Source organism: Triticum urartu, chromosome 7 (genome assembly GCF_003073215.2).
Source record: "Triticum urartu cultivar G1812 chromosome 7, Tu2.1, whole genome shotgun sequence".
Classification (NCBI taxonomy): domain Eukaryota; kingdom Viridiplantae; phylum Streptophyta; class Magnoliopsida; order Poales; family Poaceae; genus Triticum; species Triticum urartu.
The window spans coordinates 124,552,417-124,569,243 of record NC_053028.1 but is presented as its reverse complement, the minus strand read 5'-3'; the positions used below and the strand labels follow the sequence as shown (position 1 = coordinate 124,569,243).

At 42.7% G+C, this 16,827-nt stretch overlaps 1 long non-coding RNA gene and 1 pseudogene across 1 annotated transcript; both read left to right on the top strand.

Moving 5' to 3' along the window:
* Nucleotides 1-9,197: 9,197 nt before the first annotated feature.
* LOC125522876 lies at nucleotides 9,198-12,136 on the top strand. The gene is made up of 4 exons (XR_007290005.1): nucleotides 9,198-9,553; nucleotides 9,770-9,893; nucleotides 10,027-10,369; nucleotides 11,047-12,136. It is a non-coding gene; the product is annotated as an uncharacterized LOC125522876 (long non-coding RNA).
* Nucleotides 12,137-13,146: 1,010 nt separating this feature from the next.
* Nucleotides 13,147-15,377, top strand: LOC125523153 (annotated as a pseudogene).
* The last annotated feature ends 1,450 nt before the right edge of the window (nucleotides 15,378-16,827 follow it).

Here is a 16,827-nt window from a genome sequence, read left to right as displayed (position 1 = left end):
GTTGGATGGTTAGAAAGACAATAATGGTATTCTTAGCCCACCATAGTTCAAGTCCCACACTTGACACTGGTGCTCACATTTTCCTGGATTTATTTTATGTCTTATGGCGATGTGCCTTCAATGGAATGAGACATTCGCATCGACTACAAAGGTGTCTGTGATGACTTCGTTAATCTAAAGATGATGTGCCGACTTAGTCTCTCCGAGGTGCTCATAAGGGTAGCGTGTGCATGCGTTCATAAGCATGAGTTATTTGTGCATGTATGCTACTATGTTTAAAAAAACTTAGCTATCTCGTAGTATTATGCAGAGAAAAAACTAGAACCAGATACTTTTTTAGTAAGAATTATTGCAATTTATTAAATGTCGGCAAACTCCGAGGCTACCACCAAAATGACACTTTCAAGTGGCACCTTCAACCTAGATTTACAGCTTATTCATGCAACCTTTTCTAGATAGGATATGTGCAACACTATCAGCTCGCACCCATCTGATCTCGACCTCCTCAAAACCTAGGAGCAGGTTCTTTATTTTAAGCACCACCTGATCTTGCTCGTCGTTGATAGGGAATCAGTCTCTAGGAGGAGCTTCCGAGCGTTCATCTTCGTGGCCAACTGGACAGCACGACCACATGCTAGTACCTCCGCGAGCTCAAGATCGACAGCAGCGGGAAAAAATGGCATGCACCTACAAAAAATGCACCATGATGGTCTCTAAGGATCAAAGGCGGAGCCGGAGCTAAAGTCACCCTGATGCACCGCCTTAACATAGCATAATTTTTTGGTGCAACGATGTATTGAATAAAAGTGTGTGTCGTAAATTCTAGTATATGTTGTTGAACACATAAAAGTTAATATATACAAGTATGGAAACATATGAAAAGGGTAGCAATAAAAGTTAATATATAAAAGGTACCAATAAAAATCCATTTGATAAAAATAGAACTCAATATGATCTTACACACAATAAAATAGAAAGAAAATGAAAAATTAGTAAGCCTAGAAGAATATTTTTTGCATTCATTATATAATTGAGGGTTAGGATATCCAAATTCGTGGTACCTGCACACCTTAAGTAGAAAGGTCAGACTTTGTGACCTGCTTTACTTCTCTGATGTGTTTAAGTCTGTTGCTTCCCCCAAGGCAAGCAAAATAAATCCAGGCGAACCAAACCACTCGCATAGGCTAACATCATGCTTTCAGATAGTTCCCCAAGAATTTCATAACATATGACACCGTACGGTGTTTGTTTGGCATACCATCGAATAAGTTAACGCTGTAGTTGGAGCAGATCCGGCCTCAGCATTGCTTTGCTTCGTGGCTCCAATTGGTCATTATGAGATGTACTTCCAATGGAACAAGGTAGCATGGGTGTAGCAGTATCTTTGGCCTTTATATTTCCTTTGAAAAGAGATGTAGTCTAATTTGTTACTATTATATTATAACTCATCGGAACTTGTGTTTTAGCCTTCTTTGTGGCTCTTGGTTTGATGTCAACTTTGATGACACACTTGTCACGTCCCAATTTTTTTTTCAAAATTGAAATGTGGAAAATAAAATTAGGGTCAAATAAAAAAATTGTTGGTGATTACTTGATCTTAGCTAAATTCGACTAGGATTTTATAGAACTAAGTGTAATTGTGGCTCGAAATAGAATTGGCATTTATTCATAACCCTAAACTATCATTTAGTACTCCCTTCATTTTTGTATACAAGGCCACAAACTCATATTACAGATACCAAGGTAGAAATTAATGCCTACTTAAGCCAATGTTGCAAGCTAGTCTTTTCCTCTTGCTTGACGTGTTAATTAATGTGTATTTTTCTCTTCAACGCAAAATAAGACAACCCTCTCACTCCTCATTGGTTGATTAACATGGTACATGAAAACTAATCTTCTCACTCCCACATGCATGCAAGCGGTATTAATGTCCTCGGTTGCTAGTACGAGGCAAACCTCATCAATTTTACCTCAATTGATGTTAGTGGCCTTGTATAGATGCAAATTGTAATTTGATAGTGGCCTTGTATACAAAAATGGAGGGAGTACTCTAAATGTCAAAATGAAGCTATAAAATTGAGTGTGACCTCTTGTTAGATATTTCGGGTTGGAAATGACTGTCACCGAAATATTATCTGAAACCCTAAAGTGAAATTAGGAATTAAATTGAGCCCTAAAAATATTTAGGGAATAAATTAATGTCCCAAAATTAGGGTGAACATCTATTTATTTAAATTGGACTAAAAGTAGTTTTCTTAGGACCCAAATAATATTTTGAGCCTCTGTAAATTTCCCATGATGATGAATTTGATCTTTGAATCAATTCAGAAGTCAAAGGGAAATAATTACAATATTCAAAATAAGGCTATAAATTTAGTTAATATTTTGGCAAGGCACTAGATAATTGCATACAACAAAATAGATAAAATGATTCATGTATGAGACAGACAGGAGAAAAAGCAAAAATATTTTTATAGGAATAGATGAATTTGTCTATAATGTGCAATGAAGTCTTTGCCGAGAGCCGAAGAGAGAGAGAGAGAGAGAGAGAGACATTAACACGCTGTGGTGTGAATTGCGGTGCCTCAAGCATTGGAGGCAGACCTGCTAGTGCAATACATGATAGATTCACTTGGCTCCTCTACGGTGCCAAACGGAAAAACACTTTGCAGCGTCTTGGTATTCATGTCAAGAGCAAGGATCCATGACTTCGGGTGATACAATTTCTCCCTGGCAATTAGGTAAACAACACCATCACCATCCAAGCTCAGAGAGGGGTCAGAGATCACAAGGCGCTGGAGGTAGGCTGCCTCTTGTTCTGGGTTCTCAACACCCTCCTCTGATGGCAGCAGCAGCATTCCACTCGGTTGTGAAATCATATCGGTTCCGATTGCAACCTCAGCCGCTTCGACCGTGCATTCAGGTTCGCCCCATGCTTCGTAAGAATTCTCCAGCGTGCTATTGCTCCATGAGGAGATCGCCCAGGCATCCACCAGATGGACAAGCTTGAGGCAGCCATTGACCATAGCAGCACAAAGTTCCTTTGTAGCTCAGCCTACATGGAACCTCTTATCCCCAACCCTTCAGCCTTGCTTTGAGATCCGTACTCTCCAACTAACTTACAACAAGCGGATTTCTCTTTTTTGTTTCTCTAAAATGAAACTACATATGAACTTCAAACTTTGCAGATCGAACAAACATCTGAATATCAATGTGTGAAAAAACTTTCAGATTTTTTGGTCTGATATAAATATACAAAATGAGATTTTATTTGACTAAAAATATTATTTTAAGTATTTAAAATGCATGAAAAAATCTGAAAGTTTTTCCCCAGATTGTAGTTAGAATGTATTGTTGTTCTGCAAAATTTGAAGTTTATATATTGTGTCGTTTGAGAGAAACAAAAAAGACAAATGCGTCTGCACAGATCTCGATGCAGAAATGGATGGCAAAGATAAGGGGTACCATGTAGCCTGAGCTACACAAAACCACACTCACATAGCAATGCCTCGGTGATCCATTGCACGGCCTAAATGTTCGCCACGGGTGATGTGTTCCATGGGCAGCGGCAACGGTATTCCGCGGAGAGTTGGTTTCTCACGCAGCACATCGCACAACAGGATGCCTCGCCAGAGATCGACCCAGCCCATGGTGCCGTGCTCGCCGCCGATCATGATGATGTTGGAGGTATAGTGGTAATAAAGATCCGTGTTGGTGGGGATGACCCAATCGAACTCCACCTGGGGCTCCGCCACGGGCAGCACGGTGGAGGTCCAGCTCGACGTCTCGGAGTGGAACAAATGGAGCACGAACTCTTTGAAGCTGAGAGGACCGGGAAGCAGCGCGGCGATGGTGTAGTGGTGGAGACCACGGGGAAGTATACCAATCTCATTGTCTTCGAAACCTCTGGTGCGCATGTCGTCGAGGAGCGTGAGCACTGGCGAATTGGGGTCAACGCGGTAGAGGAAGTAGTCGCAATCCTGCCGCGTCGAGAAACGGCTGTCTGGGACACAATCGGGGGAGACGTCGACTCGGAAGAGGATCAGGTCGCCGGCGGTGCAGAGGACGCGGGGGGTGTCGACGTAGACGGCCTCCGGGCAGTGCACCCATAGCTTGGACGGTTGTGGCGGGCGGTTGGGGAAGAGGGACGCCTTGATGCTCAGGCCCTTCCTCGTGAAGCCTGTGGCGGTCCTCTCGTTGGACCGGTCGCCGACGTAGCCTTCGACGGCAGTGAGGAGCGAGGCGGGGTGGCCGGCCTCGGTTTCCATAGGGATTGTGCCGGCTGGGTAAGGGGGCAGATCGATCTGATGTCTGCTGATGGCGGCTGGGGGGAGGGAGCAGGAGAAGGGCGTGTTTTTTTCGTTTTGAGGCAAGGAGAAGGCTCTACTGAATTTTCGATTTTGCAGCCCAAAACACAAATACAATTGGATGGACTTCGCGGGACCTCCAGTACAGGGCGCCCTTTTGGACCGGCCCATGAGCGGACCGGGACACCCCCCTGTTTTTTCATTTGTTTTTTTGCTTTTTTCTTTTTGTTCTTATTTTTCTTCTTTAAAATAATCAGGGAATTCAAAAAATCCAAATTATAAAACTGTGAAATTTTGGATTTTTTTTCCTGAAATCATAAATGTTCATGGATTAAAAAAATCATGATTTTGAGAAAATGTTCATGGATTAAAAAAATCATAATTTTGAGAAAATGTTCGTGTATTCAAAATACGATGGTGAATTTGAATGGAAATTTTGTGAATTCAAAGAATGTTCATGATTTTCTTTAAAAAATCACTGTGAATTACAAGAAAAGTTATCGATTCAAAAATTCACTGATTCATAATTTTCAAGCATTTCAATAAAAATATTCATCAAACAAAGAACATTCATGCATTTCAAGAAAATGTTCGTTAAAACAAAAAATGCTCATGAATTTAAAAAATATTCACCGATTCAAAAAATATGCATAGATTCAAAAATATGTGCATAGGTTCAAAAGATATTCGCCGATTCAAACAAATGTTCACAAGTTTCAGAAAAATGTCCATGATTTCAAAAAATGTTTGTTAATTCGAAGAATGTTCACGGTTTCATAAAAAATGTTCGGAAATTCCAAAAATTGTTCATGATTTAAAAAAAATGTTCATGAATTTATAAAATGTTCAAGACTTCAAAATTATGTTTGTGAATTCGAAACAATGTTCATGGTTCCAAACCAATGTTTGCGAATTTTAAAATTTTGTTCGCAACACGAAAAACAAAGAAAATATAAAAGAAATAAAAAGAAAAAGGATTAAAAAAGTTCATGATTTTGAAAAAATGTCGGTGAATTTGAACTGAAATTTCGCGAGTTAAAAAATATTGAAAAAATAGAAAATGATCGTGAACTACAGAAAAAACTTCATGATTCAAAATGTCCTTGCTTTTGAATAAAAATTTACGTCAAACAACAAATGTTCATGCATTTCAATAAAATGTTTTTCAAAATTTTAAATGCTCATGAATTTCAAAAAATATCCATCAATTCAAAAAATGTTCACCATTTCAATACAATGTACATCGTTCAAATATTGTGCATCAATTCCAAAATGTTCGTCGATTCAAAAAAATGTTCACAATTTTTTTTAAAAAGTTTATGATGTCAAAAAATGTTCGTCAATTTGATTGTGATAGATTCCTCCTTCTCTGGTCTTGAGTTTCAAACTAATGGCTCCATTCAGTGAAAATTGGTTGTTTGCTCACAACAAAATTAAGACAAGAGACAACATTGGGTAAGACACATCTGATACGCCTCCAACGTATCTATAAATCTTAATTGTTAAATGCCATTATATTATCACTTCTTATGCTTTTTATATTATTTTATATTATTTTTCTGGACTAACGTATTGACTTAGTGCCCGATATCAGTTTCCGTTTTTTGTGCATGTTTTTGGTTTTGCAGGATAACCAGATCTAGGAAGGTCCAGAGATGATGAAATTTTACGACAATTTTTTATGGAAAATAAGAGATCCTAGAAGCTTCGGGAGAGAACTAGAAGATGGGCGTGGCCCGACAAGCCCAGGGGCGCGACCTACTCCCTAGTCATGCTTGGCGGGCTTGTGGGGCCCCTACTACTCCATTTGACCTAATTCTTGGCCTATAAATTCCCAATATTCCTAAAACCCTCAGAGAGACGGCCGAAACAATTTATCACCGTCACAAGCCTCTGTTCTGAAGCTATCCCATCTAAAGCCACGTTTCGGAGCTACGGATCCATAATAGTAGCTAGATGACTTCTTCTCTCTCTTTTGGATCTTCAATACGATCCTCTGAGATTAGTTCGATGTAATTCTTGTGGTGTGTTTGTTGGGATCCGATGATTTGTGAATTTGTGATCAGGTTGTTCACTGAATATAATTGAATCATTTGAAGTTTCTTTGAAGTATGATTGAGTAGCTATGTATGCTTTCCGAGTAATTCGTCTTCTCTAGTAAGATAGATGGGTACTTCCTCTGAGGGAGTAGTGCATAATAGTGGGTTAAACCTCACGGTGATCTTGCCCAGTGACAAAAAGGGGCAAAGGCATGTGACGTGTTGTTGCTACTAAGGATAAAATGACGGGGATTGATCTTACTGCTAGGTTTCTTTCCGTCTACATCATGGCATCTTGCTTATTGTGTTACTCTTTCTCTTGCAAACTTAATACTTTCATATGCATGCTAGATAGCGCTCCTGAGGTGGAGTATAGTAGTAGATGTAGTTGGATTACAATATACTTGTCACGGACGTGATGCCTATACAAGATTATGTCATGAATAATCATAGTTATGGATACTGCTCATCTATCAATTGCCCAATCATAATTTGTTTACGATGCCACTACTTACTTTCGAGAGAGAAATCACTAGTGAACCTATGGCCCTGGGTGTATTCTCTATTATTACTAGAAAAATGCCCCGTGCATTGCTACGTGAGTTTGTATGAAATAAAAATTGGGCTGAACTAATCAACCCAGATAGTGTCTTTACAATTTCTCCTGTAGCAAAAGATGAATGCATGCATCACTTTCTTAGGCATCACCATACATCCATCAATTTTTTATTGATTAAAACACTCCTTAGGCATCATTTTCTACGCACTGCATGCATGCATTGGTGGCTCTTAATGGGTAAATCCAATGGCTATTGTAGTCTGATCGAATATATCCAACGGCTAAATTAATTTAGATGATGTGGCTCAAGGAGAAGCAAGAGAATTCCTAGTAGTGGGGGCTAACTATTTAAATATAGTAGATTTGCATTGCTCTATTGTTCTCTTTACTATTTCGTCGTTTGCCATATCACTGTCTATCACTATTTGCTTTTGACCTTGCAACTAGCGAGACGAGGGGATGTGCCGTCAAAAAAAGCAAGATGAGGGGATGGGCAACCCCTTTCCATGTTGGGTGCAAGCATTTTATTTTGTTTGTGTGCGGGTGTTGTTTATCTTGTAGACTCCTATTGGTTTGATTAAACGTTTGTTCTTAACTACTTTTACTTTCTGTTACTGTGCTACATCATCCTTCCTCTTTGGAGAAATCCAACTGCTCCTATGAGAGTAGCAGCATCTGAAGAAGCTGATGACACTTCTCAACACGTCTCAAACGTGTATATATTTTATTATTATTAAATGCTATTATGTTATTATTTTTGTATACTTTTCATATCAATTCATATTATTTTTATGGACTAACCTATTAATTAGTATCTAGTGCCATTTCCTGTTTTCTGCTTGTTTTTTGGTTCCGTGGGAAATCAATATCTATGGAGGTGTCCAGTGTCAGTTCCTGTTTTTCCGATTTAACAAAAAAAATTGGGGAACAAGAAACATTGGAAACTTCGGGAGATGTCGAGACGAGACACGGGGCAACCACATGGACATGTGGCACATCCAGGGAGTGGGCGCGCGACCTGTCCATGTGGGGCCCACGTGAACCGTCTTAACCTGATTCTACCGCCATAAATCACTATAAATATCGAAACCATTTGTCGTGCCTGGAGAAAATTTTATCGCTGTCGCAAGCCTCTGTTCCGAAAAGATCCCATCTGAAGTCCAGTTATGGAGTTCTTCCGGGAGGGAAAACCATTGCGGGAGGCCTCTTCATCAACCTTGCTACCTCCATGACCATGTGAGTAGTTCCTTCAGGACCTACGGGTCCATAGTAGTAGCTAGATGACACACGCTCACTTTTTGGATCTTCAATACCATGTGTACCCTTCTCTCTCGTGTGATTGAGATCAATCTGATGTAATTCTATGGTGTGTTTGTTAGGACATCATGAATTGTAAGTTTATGATCGGATTGTTCATTGAATCTATTTGAATCTTTTGAAGTTTCTTTGCTGGCATGTAAGCGTCATTAGCGCTGGTAAGACTACGAGGCTGACCCATCCACATCCATCGTCGACCTCACCTCCACAGGCGACAATCAGGATGTAGACTCCGGCGAGGATGAGTAGGACATGGGAGATGGCGACGCCTTGTGTCCCATGTGGCGAGTCCGTGTCTCATGTACTACTCTTTCTCGCCGGTGACCGCACCTTCACTCCGCGGGATTCACAGCCGTCAGACATGGACTCCGAATGAAATAACAAAGGCGTTGAGGGCGGACGCTAGCAAGGATTTAGGGGCTGTTTGGTTGGAAGCCTGGGCACCGTGCCTGAGAAAAAATGGTCAGGCAAGTCCAGTATAAATGTGTTTGGTTCCCATCCTCACCTGGCACCTTATTTTCTATTGTTTAAGTAATATTGATGGATCTTGATCAGTGCCAGGCAGCACATGCAGCAAGTCAGGCGCAGGAAAAAGGACGTCTGAGCCAGGCTAAGCATAGTGCCTAGGCTAACCGCTGCATTTTCTTCTATATTTTATGACTAGGCCAGGCTAATTAAGGACAGTAAAACTGGTTTATCAAAAAAAAAAGGACAGTAAAACTGGGCACCATCCCAGCCCTCTCACGTATTCAACATCTTGACCGTTCGTTTTCATGTGCTGGCCGTTCCTGGCCATTTGATCTTCCTTAGTGGGATGTTTTCCGCTAGATGGGCTAATCTGTCCGAGGGGCAGCTACTCCGGTAGCTTTTTTGGACCCGTGTGGTTAATTGGGCCCATTTTCGTGCTCAGCCCAACACAGCAAACGACCCTCTCCGAGACAGAGCTCCCGTCTCCGTATCCGTAAAAAAAACAAATCGTTTGAGAGAGGAACGAATTTGGGGAGGCTGATACATAGTGGATGCGGCGGGCGCTCGATACAGGCGAGGCGGGCGGGCGGCCAGCGAATGGATCCAGCCACGCGCGAGGGAATCGGGGGCCGGTCGATCCAGCCGTCGGGCGATCCACGAGGGAGGTAGGAAGAGGAGTAATGGTGCCTCATCTTTCGGAAACTGCTCCACTCAGATTTCAAACACACAATTACACTTCAGTTTCTAAGCACACATAGAAAGAGATTGATGAGGATGCAGTGCGCGGAGCAGCCGTTTCTACAGAACATTAATGCATTATTAATGGAGTAGGGGTGCGCCACACGACGGATGGTGGAGGTCAGGTACCTACATATGCTCTGTCTGGTCACCCAGGTTCTTCTCCCTTCTTCCTCCAGCAGTACCACAGTAGCATCCACAGCTATGCTTCTCCACTATATCGTTCCTCATCTTCAATTTTGATGCAGATTTCACTTCCCCAATACAATCCCTTCACACTCAATATATGTACTCTGATCGGGCTCCTGCTGTTGCTGATTTCCGCTTTTAATTTGTTGCAGTTATTGTCGCCCAAGTGTTCGGGACTGGTTCTGCCTTATTGGTTCAACAAATTTATGTAGGGTGTTTCTAGGGTTATTTTTGTTCCTACATTCTGAAACTGAGGATCCCAATCGCTGCTGGAAGGTTAGTTTAGTGGAATGTCATATTTTATTCCATATTCAATGTGTTCATATTATTACTTACTTTCCATTCTTATCTGTTCGTAAATATCATGACATGCTACTGACCACTATTATTTTTGCTATATATGCATCAGGTTGTTTAGGACGGCAGATCCTTACACGCAAGCATAATGTTGTTCTACACACTCTTAGTTTGTTCTTATATGATAAAATGACATATCTAATGTCTGTAGAGTTCTTGCAAAGAAGAAAGCATTATTGAATGTTTGGTGCTCCCAGTGTGTGCCTGATTGTAGGGGTACATTACAGTTTCACTGCATAAGACATGGAGATGGGGGTTGTGGTTTCGCCTATTGTGCCTCGGCGCCAACTCGGCTTTAGGCGCCAGCAGTGCGAGCACCACGAAATGACCACCATTGGAGGCAGCTGGAGAAAGAATCTACACCGTGGACGTCCTTTTCCTTTTCTCCAATCGAGGTATGATGCCACCGTAAATCTTAAGTTCGTAGATTGGTTGTTGAGGATTGCGTCCACCATTCCTCCTGTGGAGATTTCTCAGCCCGTGTCACTAAATCAGCTGCTTTTGACCATAAGTTTGTGCCTAGATCCATTGAGGACTTTTTGTTTTCTTTTGTTCGATAGTTGTTTAGATACAAGATTCCGCCCAGATTGGTCGAAGAGGCTTCAACTCCTATTAGTAAATCAAATGTGATTTAGGGAGAAACCTTAGTAGAGGCAGCACTCGATTCTTGTCAACAATACACACCCCTATAACAAATTTTACACCCTGCTCGTAAAGACTACCAATACTGGCGCCTGCATAGTTGGTGCTTATCTGCTTGCACACCACTGCTTCGTAATCTGAGTGGAACTGCCATGTGTCTGGAGTGTGAACCAACTACGATTAGCAATGAACCACCTAGGAGCTCTATCTAGATGCTTATTACTGAAATATGATTGCTTTTGTTGCCAAGAAATCTATCAAAAAAGTTTCATATACAAGTAGTGCTTTCTGAAATTCAATTCATCTTGTTCTTTCTTTGTGCTTTTTTGTATATCCAGCCATCCAGTGACATGCTGTGTAGAGGGAGAGAAATTTTTATCATCTTTCATCCACGAAGAACTGAGATGGTTTTTCTTATCTTCGTTTACAGAGAGCCACTGCAGTTCCCAAAGTGGTCTGTCTTCACAACATCGACCAGGAAAGGAGTCTCCAGTTTAGTCTTCTTTGGTTACTTCAGATTGTACCATAATTAAACGGCTTCTGGCATTCCAGTTAACTAAAAGTCTCTTCCTTTTGCACTCTATCTACACCTTCTCCTTTGGGGTTATTGGAATTATTTTCAGTATGATTGAATTGGTTGTTCCAAGTGTACAATGTATGTTGGTGATAGGTTTATAACTGATTCTTTATTTTTTACAAGCTTGAGCAGAAAGAACAAGGACATAGCTTTTTGTTTACAAAGCCTGGCCAGCCTGACAACTTTAGTTGAATGATCTGATCCCGAAGCAAGCTTTCTGGGTTTAAGGCCAACTAAATATTCGACTCAAGTACCCCTCTTCCTATTTAGTGTAGGGGTTAAGGCCAGAACTGACTTGATAAGCTCTTCTGCTCACCACACACTGACCCCATTCACTCTTTTCTGCATAACTGAACCACTGCAGAACACCAGGTAAGAGGAACCAAAGAAATGTGAGCCTAAGACATGATGTTAACATCATTGATGTGGATTTGTTTCTTATACTATTGTACCTGCACATTTCTCCCTTAAAATTCCAAAAACCTCAAATTTAAATATGGTAACACTAGCACTATATCTTAGTTTGTTTATAATCTGCATATTTCTAATCGTCATACCCTTCTCGGTATTTTTTATCTGGTACCTTTTCATTTTCAGTGGAACCTACAAGTATTATCATTATTTATTTTCTCCCTCACAACTTGTATCATATGAAAGTTGCTTTACATGTTAGTATCTTCCTGCAGAAAGAGCTGCATATACTGGACACTTGAGAGGTGGTTTGACTGACCGTGAGTGTGGTTACACTAATCAATCATTGCATAATGCTTTTTTTTTTCTGGTTTTCCAGTCTGCATGCTTTGCGACTTTGCATGTTCCTAGATGTGAAGATATCTATTTAGAACTATTGTATATTGCTCTCATGACGGCTTCACCTGCAACCGATTTATGTATATATGATGTATCTATCATTCTCAAACTTTGTATTACAAATTTTTGTGACTCTTTGCTATACAATTATTTTAGGAGCCAAAACTGTAGACGATCAATCACAGAACATGTTTCCATCAGCCATCCTAATTTATATCCGGTAGACTTGACTTGCAGATCAACGGGATTCCACTCTACAATTACTTATAGTTGTAGATCGACTGTGTCCTCTCCTCAGTTATACTCCCTCTGTTTCAAATTACTCGTTGTGGTTTTAGTTCAAATTTGAACTATGAACTAAAACCACGACGAGTAATTTGGAACGGAGAGAGTATATCATTGTGTAGAAAATGAATTGGAGACAAGAACAACCTACAAGGAAGCACAATACACCAAAGCATTGCAAACAAATGTATATGAATTACTTCATGTCCCTAACAATTAAAATCCAAAATAGACGGGTGCAGCAACGCGCGCTATCGATGATCTAGTTATAGTACTAGAAGCATGCATTTCCTCACTCAGGACACGAACCAAATAAGCATCAGGCATGTTCCAGCGATAGTTTATGCGAGGCTTGCAGCATTACGGACACCAACCAAAACAGCCCCTTAGAGCATGTTAGGGTCCAATCGCTTTTGTTTAACGAAATATGTCGAAAATGTAATGAATATGGCCGGTTTAGACGAAAATTATCCGGTTTGTTTAATCCAATTTGAAATGTACGCGGACGGGATTGAATGACATACTCCCGTATCACTGTCCATGAACAAATATGATGTTAGTTTTAGGGTTCTAGTTGGAGATGCCCTTATTTGTGCTAAAATAATAAAAATAAAAACCGTAGGAAAAGTCAATGAGGTCGTGAAGCTTCTGCTTGCTCACCGAAAGGCGCCGCAAACCATCCAAAATGGAACGTCGAATCTCCTCTCCCGCAAGAACAGAAAATATACGATACACATACTACGCGCAGCGCAGTCGACGACTTCCCGTGTACATATAACTCCAGCACGACCAAGGTGCACAAGACGGAGAAAGAAACGGTACCACATGGACGCGCTCTTCGAGTAGCTCTCCACCGTCGCCGAGTTATTTACCCAAAACTACTACACTTAAGCTAGGATAATAACTTGATACCATATTTAAGTCAGGTCACAAAAAACCATCAAAATTGCGTCTAATCTGTAACACGAAGCACTGATGCTTGAATTTGGTCGTGAAGACAGCGAATCTGACCAGTTGGGCCCACCTGTCCGGACGATGTGGCATGCCTACATGGATAATTTGCTGAGGTGGCCAAAGGCCCCACCTGTCGGCCTCTCTTATTCACCCCCTCTCTCTCCCCAGGTCACTTTCTTCCCCACCCACCCCGACACAGCCGGACGTATCCAGCGGCAGCCGCACCCGCCAGAGCCCCGCCGGCCGGCGAGCGCCGTCACTCCGACGAGCTTCTTCCGTGTGCCCTCTTCCTTTTCCTCCTAGCATTCTCCATGTGCCCTCTACCTATTCCTCCTATCATCTTCCCCCAATGCCTAGCCGCCATGGCATGCCGCCGCATGTCAACTCCGGCGCCTCCTTGGCCGCGGGAGCCTCCTAGCAAGACGCCTATGCTTGACCTCTCCAAAGAAACACCAGCAGCGCCGTCGGCCCCTCCAGCCTGCAGCGGCGACTAGCAGGGAGGTCGCGGCCGGAGGCCATGGCATCCATGGCGGGGCTCGCCGGAGTGGGCTATAGTACGGAACTTTTTGCAGGAGGTGATGGCGGCTCATGGCGCCCACGTCCACGAGGCTGGCAACGAGCTCCGCAGGTTGGAGGTGCGCCCACCTGCCGGCGAGGCTCCTCGTGGTGCTGCCGTTGTCGATGGAGTGCGCGCGCGAGGGGACCGTCCCGTCTACATGGTGTGTTAGCAGGACGGAGGAGCACGCCGTGGGCAACCTGGAGCATGACCGAAAGCTCGCGGCGGCTGCGGTCTTCGGCACCGTCCACGCAAGGAGCTGGGGCGGCGGCCGAGTCGGCGACTGGATCGAGCACAGGAGGGCTTGGGCAAGGCAAGCAAGGAGGGGAAGGAGGGTCAGTGGTGGTACGGCACTCCGGTGGCGAGCTCCCAGGCGGGAGCAGCTCCGGCGGTCGAGTGCGCTTTGAGAAAGAGTGGGCGGCAGCAAGCCGCGCCGGCGGCGTGCAGGTCAGCGCCCTTTATCTGTTTGTTGAAATGCCCACGAGAAAAAGATTTTTTTTAAAGAGAAACAGATGAGTCACTTACAGGTGGGACCCTTGTCCAACTCAGCAAATTATCCACACGAGCATGCCACATCAGCCTGACAGGTGGGCTCAACTTGTCAGTTTCACTGTTTTCGTGTGCTTATCAGGAAATCAATGCTCCTCGTTAGTCATTAGGCGCAAAATTGATGGTTTTTTGTGTCCTGTCTGAAAAGTGGTACTACTAAATTGTTACCCTAGCTTCAAGTGTAATGGTTTCGGATAAATAACTCGCCGTCGCCCATATGGCTCTCGATGGCCGGGGCTTCGACCTGGCGCGGCTCGCCGGTGTCCTCGCGCTGTTCGAGGGCGGCGGCCGAGGTGGAGCACGAGGCCGTGGCCCGGGGCACCGAGGCGGCCGTGGCGACCGCTCAGGGCCACCTGAACGCCGTCATGGGCACGTACCGCGGCTCGTCCGGCGAGGCCGACGCGCTGTCCGCGGCCATGGATACGGCCTTCAAGGCGACGTCCGGGACACCCGCCTCGTGAGATATGAGCATGTACCCCTGCACTTGTGGAATCTCAACGCCGAAGGCTCCACCCCCGGGCCATGCTAAAATTCATGTTGACGCGGCTGTTAGGCCATGCAGGGGTGGATTGGCGTCGGCTGTTTGTAGAGATAGTGACTGAAACTATCTAGGGAGCTCTTCCCTGATAGTACCAGGAGTTTGTGACCCAATGATGCCCGAGGAAATGGCATGTCGAGAAGCTCTTTCGTTAGCACAAGTCCTTCTTCTATACAATCTTATCATAGCATCCGATTCAAAACAAGTGGTAGGAGAGATCAACCAAGGAAGTCAAGGAAAAGCTGGAGCAATACTTACCGAGATAAAAACCAGAGCAGCGACGTTTAATTGTATCTTTAATTTTAAAGGTCGTGCGGTCAATGTTGAAGCACATAGTTTAGCTAGATTTTCGCTTTCTTTAGCTCCGAGTCGTCATGTCTGGTTTGGCTAACCACATGACACAAATTGTATCCCACTGTTTGTGGACTTTGATTAATAAAGTTAGGCCTTACCCCTAAAAAACGTGTGTCTCTTTTTCTATCTAAGAGAACCAGTGTTTCTTTTTTCCCCTCAACAAAAAAATGTATCTCTTATTTTCTTGCCCCTTAAAAAAACTTGTGTCTCTTTTTTTCACTGCTCAAGAAAAAGTTGAATTATTTCTTTCGGGAGGATATCTTTCAGTCTAATTCCAAACATGAAAATATGGGATTGAGATGAATGACGTGAAGTTGGATAGATTACTTAGCTGTCTCGTGTGAATTAACCCATGGTTGGATGGTTAGGAAGACAGTGATATTCTTGTTCCATCAGAGTTCAAGTCCCACACTTGACATCGATGCTCGCATTTTCTTGGATTTTTTGTATGTCTTCTGACGATGTGCCTTCAATGTAATGAGACATTCATGTCGACTACGAAGGTGTCTGGGATGACTTCATCAATCTAAAGATGATATACCGGCTCAGTCTCTCGGAGGTGCTCATAAAGATAGCGTGTGCGTGCGTTCATAAGCATGAGTGTATTTGTGTATGTATGAGTGTTTACATCTGTATTATGTTTAAAAAAACTTAGCTATCTCATAGTATTGTGCAGAGAAAAAACTAGAACCGGATACTATTTTTAGTTAGAATTGTTGCGTTTTATTAAATGGCGGCAAACTCCGAGACTACCACCAAAATGACACTTTCAAGTGGCACCTTGAACCCAGATTTACATAGCTTATTCATGCAACCTTTTCTGGATAGGATATGTGCAACATTATTAGCTGATCATTGCACCCATCTGATCTCGACCTCCTTGAAACCTAGGAGCAGGTTCTTTATTTCAAGCACCACCTGATCTTGTTCGTCGTTGAGGCTGGTCATAGTGGGGAGTAACTTATACTAGTGTCATGCATATGACATTAGTCTAAGTTACTATCTTCATAGTGTAAAGTAACATATTAGTAGTGTTATATGTGGCTTCATTTAATGATTTGTAGACTCATTTTGTCTTTGAAAGCGCTATATTACAGTAACATATTATGTTAACACTTCTTATTAACTACATGCCATCTATGCAAAAAAAAAATCCGAAATGCGCTATGTTACTACCTAAGTTACTCCCACTATGACTAGCATGATAGGGAACCAGTCTCTAGGAGGAGCTTCCGAGCGTTCATCTTCATGGCCAACTGGACAGCACAACCACATGCTAGTACCTCCGCGAGCTCAAGATCGACACCAGCGGGAAAAATGGCATGCACCTACAAGAAGTGCACCATAATTGTCTCTAAGGATCAAGGGCGGAGCTGGAGCTAAAGTGACGCCGATGCACCGCCTTAACATAGCATAATTTTTGGATCAACGGTGTATTAAATAAAAGTGTGTGTCGTAAACAAAACTCCATCTGATATATAGAAATAGAACTCAATATGATTTTATGCACAAGAAAATAGAATGAAAAATTAGTAAGCCTAGAAGAATATATTTGGCACTCATCATATAATTCAGGGTTAGGGTATCC